The sequence below is a fragment of the Canis lupus genome, chromosome 4 (genome assembly GCF_003254725.2).
Source record: "Canis lupus dingo isolate Sandy chromosome 4, ASM325472v2, whole genome shotgun sequence".
In the NCBI taxonomy this organism is placed as follows: domain Eukaryota; kingdom Metazoa; phylum Chordata; class Mammalia; order Carnivora; family Canidae; genus Canis; species Canis lupus.
Genome location: NC_064246.1, coordinates 40354577 through 40360576, shown reverse-complemented (window position 1 = coordinate 40360576; position 6000 = coordinate 40354577). Strand labels below are relative to the sequence as shown.

Here is a 6000-nt window from a genome sequence, read left to right as displayed (position 1 = left end):
TGCCTGTTGGGTGAATTGACTTGGTGAAACTCAATCTCTAAACATGCCTGATGCAAAAAAGTGATTGAAGATATACATACTCTCTGACTAGCTATGTTTATTAGGACTCTTCTGTGGCCACTGACAGAAACTCAACTCAAACCGACCCAAGCAAAAAAGCAAAACCCAAAACCCAATCATCCCTTCACCTCCAGGCACAGCTAGATCCAGAGTCTCAAACAGACTCTCTCTCTACACCTCTCTGCTTTTCTTCGCTTTGGACTTCATTCTCAGGTAAGCTCTGCACTTGAGGTGAAAGGCCGGTCACCAGCACCTGGAGGCTAAATTTTGCCAGCTAAGCAAGCCCGGCAGGTACGAGCTCCTGGTGTCAAAATCTCTGCAAAGATCCAGTCTCATTGGCTCGGTTGAGGTCACGTGCCCATCACAGAGCGGGTTGTAACCGGGGGACTGCGCTCTCCTGATTGGCCAGATGCGGGTCACGTGCTCAGTCGTGGCACCGGGGCGGGAGGCCCGCCCCACCCAAATCACGTGGACGGGGAGTCGGGGAAAAGTGGTTCCTCGAAGGAAGACGGGGGGAGTACTGCTCGAAGAAAGGAGGATAGATCGTGGGCAGCCAGAAGCCACAGTGTCCGCTCTATACAAGCATTTGACAATGCGCGTGTGTGCGCGGGTGTCATTTCGTGAATTACAACAGTAACAACGAGAGCTACCGTCCATGGTTTACTACGCTCCCGCGCTGTTCTGATCGCTTTGCGTCTATTAGCTCATCTGATCCTTACACCAACCCTGTTATTAACTTCAACGGGCAGGAATTCAGGTCTAAGCGAATTAATTACCATGCTACGAGGTCTCACAGTAAGAAACGTTGGTCCGAAGCCTACCGGAGTATTTGGGGTTTTCTCTTCCCCTCCCCCGCTGGGGCGGATTCACACAGCAGAGGCTGAGCGCTGCAGGCGGCCGAGGCCTCCGCCAAGTAAACACTCAGGAGACAGAAAAGTAACGGGAGATCCCTGCCCGGAAGGATCCCAGTCTGGTGGGGGAGACAGACGTAAACACCGGATTACCGTGCAATATGGTAAGTGTTACAGCAGCGTTCTCCACAAAGAATTCTCCCTTTTGTTTCCTTCCACATAAAGGGGTTTAAAAAGTCTTGTTATACTTCGGTAGTGCTATGAAGAGAGGATCAAAGACTTTCAGTTAAAATAGAAATTATTTCTACCATGGACCTCATTGAGCATTATTAGATCCAGAAGAGAGTCATCAAACGGGGGTGGTCCTGTTCAAATTACACTTTGCAATTAGGAAAATGTACACACTGCTCCCCAGCTGCCCCAGCTTCCTCGGTGCCGTGGCTACCCTTTCACATTTTTCCCACCACGTCTAGTCTTCTGGTTAAGCTGTCCTGTGCCCCCTAGACCTAACCTAACAAAAACATGGAAATTAATCCAGTATATTTGAAAGTGTGGGAAAGGCAATTTGGAGTGGTACTTTTATATGCATGAAATGATGTTGAATTACTGTCTGCAAGTCGTTACCATTTTCAGTACTCGCGATTCTTTTAATGACGTATAAAATCTCACCTTGGTGTTAGCTTATCTTTAACACCTCCTCAATATGTGCTGATTCCCTTTTAACAGGGGGGAGAGAGAGAGAGAGAGAGAGAGATGGAGAACTAGAGGGCCCAGGCCTCAATGTCAGAACTTTGAATAGGTAACTAACTAGACCTAGTGGGTATTCAGTGACACTATTTGGCTTTTCTTATGTTTACTTTTAGAGTTACCTTCTCTTTATGTCACAGTGTAAAGCTTCCCTTCAGAGAAACAGATTTAATCTTTGAGTTGGTCAATTTAAAGTAAAATATTAAGTAAATGCTGGTAGAGCTGGGATGTGGACATAGCAGTGTTCCTGAGTGTGCACTCAGTTCAAATTTTGGAAACACTGCCCTCACCTTTTGGATCCCCTATTTTTGGCTTTTCATAGTTTTTTACCCCCAGGCAGGTTTCCCTTCCCATTCTGTGCCCCTCAGACATTTTGCGCAGAAACTGTCTTATAGTTCTCTCCAGAATTGCCTGCAGTGGTTTCTAGGTCTTTCTGGCTAGACTAGACTCTCTGTCCCCAGCTTCCAGCACCAGGTCTGGCTCAGAGAAGTCCCCAGGATTAGGTTGCTTGCTCCTGTGCTCTCATGTATGAAGATGGAGCTTTCAGGACTGTCTGTGCAGCATCTAGGCTCAACTACAGCATGCCAAGGCATCTCCACCCCTGGAAATCTCTGTAGCGTGGATCCGTTAGAGTCAGAGAGGAGGCGTGTGAAGGAATTTCAGCAAGGGCGCACTGGATTCCTAACTGATGTGAATGGCAAGGGAACCATACAACCCAGGGTGTGTTCTTGGCAGGTGTTACTGACCCACTGCTGGAGGCGAGGGGCAGACTCTGATTCTGAAGGGGACACATTGCCCCCATAGGCTGAAAGAAAGCAGTTTGCAAGGGGGGGCCTGCTCTCTCTTCTCACTGTCTGTCACCGGAGCTGCTCGTTAACCTACCACTGGGCAGCTGTCTTTTCAGGCCACATAGACGGGACACAAGTTGATGTTGACATTTCCAGCTTTCAGTGATGAGCGCCAAGCACAGAGATGGGAGCCCTCATCCTGTTCATTGAGCTTATGTATGTGTGTGGGTAGGAAAGGACAGGGGATGGGGAGGTAGCATCTGAACACCCAACCTTGGCTTTGTTTGGGTCCTTAGTCCCGATTCTGAATATTTGAGAATTCAGGAGTTTCCTTCCCACCCCAACCCCACCCCAAACTTGTACCCTTTAGCTGAGAAATTACCAAGTGTTTCCTGAAGGTAATTAAATACAGGCAGAATTTAGTAGAAGTGCTCCCCACTACATGACTAGAAGACTGAAGAGTTTTAAAAAGCAGGAGGTTCTAGGAAATATTTGCTTTGATAAACAAGCCCTTTCTGCCCACACTTAGAGCACTATCATGGGGCTTATTTCTGAGAATCTCTACGGCTCATCCTCCATAGGGTGTCTGGTTTTGATTGATAATGAGCCTCGTGAGAAGAGTACACCTGGAAGGAGAGTCTCCTAATTGGCTTTGGCCTACTTGCCAGTGGCAGGAGTGATGAATCACTTGGCTTCTCAAACTTTACTAACTCAAGTTCCCACAAGGGCATGGCCCGAAGCCCCCCTGAAGCCCATGTTTCTTTGAAGTCTACAGTTTAATCTTAAAACTGCGGGCACATTTTATTTTTTTTTTCACATTTTATATTCTGCATAACAAGTCTTTGTTTCAATATGAAAATGTGTAAAATAACTGATTAAATTGCTTAAATCTCTAATCCCCACTGTTTTTTTCCTATCACCAATTTTTGGGTAAACATGAAATTCCCAAAGCAGCTTCGAGTATCTTTGAATACAGAGTCAGCCCCACTGTGAAAGTAAGTCACTAGGTGATCCCAGCACTTTCCAAATGCCTTCCAGAGCTTCTATACATTTTCTTCCATGTGGAGGGTGCTCATGAGATGTGGGGAGGCTGGTGGTGAAAAGACTGTTCAGCTGGGGAGGGTCGATGTGCTCATCCCTAGGGGTTGGGACGGTTAGAGGGAAGGTTAGAATTAAGCAGGAGGATTGTTTCTTCACTTGGGTATAAAACTTCTCTATGAAAATGTTTAAATTTTGCATTTTCATTTTGATGATTTTTTAAAAAGATTTATTTATTTATTCATGAGAGATACAGAGAGAGAGAGGCAGAGACACAGGCAGAGGAGCAGGCTCCATGAAGGGAGCCTGATGTGGGACTCAGTCCCAGGTCTCCGGGATCTCCTCTGAGCTGAAGGCAGACGACTAACTGCTGAGCCACCCAGGCGTACCTTGATGATTCTTTTTGTTTTTTTTTTTAAGGATGGATAGGCATATTCTAGATAACTGAATGTTGACCTTAACAACTGAATTCTGTTAGCAAATAAATTGGGGATCCCAGGCTAGTACTTTCAGTTCCATGGGCTAATGAGAAAAGAACCAAGTTTGACTTTATATATGTTATGGAATGAATGTTTGGTCTCCTCCCTACTCCGTTCATATGTGAAAATCTAATCCAATGTGATGGTATTTGGAGGTGGGGTCTTTGAGAGGTGATTAGGTCACGAGGGTAGGGCCCTCATGATTGAGAATAGTGCCCTTAAAAGCATAGGCCAGAGAACCAACTTGCTTTCTATCAAGTGAGGATACATAAGAAAGCACCAGAAGAAAGCTGTCACCAGAACTTGACCATGCTGGCACTTGACCTCAGACTTCCAGCCTCCAGAGCTGTGAGAAATATATTTCTGTTGTTTATAAGTCACCTAGTCTATGGTACTTTGTTAAAGCAGCCTGAACAAACAAAGATAATACCTAAGTGAAGTATTTGCACCAAAAGATGGCTAAATGCAGCATGAGGTACTGCTTCAACAAAGGTTTTCCTTGTATTTATATTAGAGAAAGAGGAATTGTCACAATGCACAGGATATATAGGCATATTGACTAAAAAAAAAATAAAAACAAAACAACAAACTTGTTCCAATGTGATTGTCTCCATCCTGTCACTGTGAGTGGAGATACAGTTTTGGCAAAGCAACATCAGCTCTTATATATATTTTACCTTTTAAAAAAAAAGCAATTCTTAATTCTCTTGTTAATGTTGTTAAGATAAACTCTATTAGGGGTTGCCTGGGTGGTTCAGTTGGTTGAGTGTCTTAATCTTGTTTTTGGCTCAGATCATGATCTCAGGGTCATGAGATCAAGCCCCACATGGGGTTCCATGCTCAGCAGAGTCTGTTTGAGGGTCTCTCCCTCTGCCCCAACCTCCACTTGTGCGCGCTCTCTCTCTCTAAAATAAATCTTAAAAAAAGAGATAATCTCTATTGGTTTTGTAGTTGTGAGTTTAACCTCTAAAAGTGTTCACTTTTTAATTCTCAAAGTTCTTTTTACAAAGAGAACATGTTTATGCCTGGTTTATGTTAGGTAATGTTATGATGAAAATCATTTCAGTCTAAACACTGGGTATCTATAAGACTTTTGTTATTTTTTAAATGAGTAGACACAGGGGGCATCTGGATGGCTCAGTTGGTTGAGCCTCTAATTCTTGATTTTGGGTTGGGTCATGATCTCAGGGTTGTGAGGTTGAGCCCCACATAGGTTGAGCTCCATGTCGACCATGGAGCTGAGATTCTCTTTCTCTTTCTCTTCCCCTCTGCTCTTCCCCACCACTTATGCACATGCACTCTCTCTAAAAAAAAGGGGGGGGGAGGAGGTACAAAATCAAACTTGAAAAAATCATTTTTTAAGGAATATTTTATGTATTTATTTGAGAGAGAGAACACACACAATAGAGAGAGTATGAGCATGAATTGGGGGGCAGGGCAGGGCAGAGTGAGAGGTAGAAGCAGGCTCCCCACTGAGCAGGGAGCCCAACATGGGGCTTGAATCCCAGGACCCTGGGATCATGACCTGAGCCGAAGGCAGACACTTAACTGACTGAGTTACTCAGGGGCCCCTGAAAAATAATTTATAAACATAAGAAGGTCCACCTTAAAAATGTGGCCCATGCCCACTCTTGCCACTTTTATTTAACATAGTACTAGATATCTTAGGACAATTAGACAAGAAAAGAAAAAAAAAAAAACAAACAGCATCCAAATTGGAAAGGAGGAATAAAACTGTCACTATTTTCAGATGACATGATATTCTATATAGAAAACTCTAAAGATACCAGTAAAAAACTTAGACTAATAAATGAATTCAACAAAGTTGCAGGATACAAAATGAATATATAAAATCTGTTGTGTTGCTATACACTAATAATGAACTGTGAGAAAGAAAAATTAAGAAAGTCCCCTTTACGGTGGTATCAAAAAGAATAAAGTACTTAGGAATATAACCAAGGAGATGAAAGACCTATACACTGAATACTATTAATATTGATGAAAAATTGAAGAAGATACAAATCATTGGAAAGATAT

The 6000-nt window shown here is 43.6% G+C and overlaps 1 long non-coding RNA gene across 3 annotated transcripts in view; it reads left to right on the top strand.

The window, feature by feature from the left end:
- The first annotated feature begins 126 nt into the window (after positions 1-126).
- LOC112651371 (uncharacterized) overlaps positions 127-6000 on the top strand; it is a 36840-nt gene continuing 30966 nt past the window's right edge. For all 3 annotated transcript variants that reach the window (XR_007410230.1, XR_003130767.3, XR_007410229.1), the window contains exon 1: positions 127-1075. This is a non-coding gene — a long non-coding RNA (uncharacterized LOC112651371). The remainder of the gene's footprint in view (positions 1076-6000) is intronic.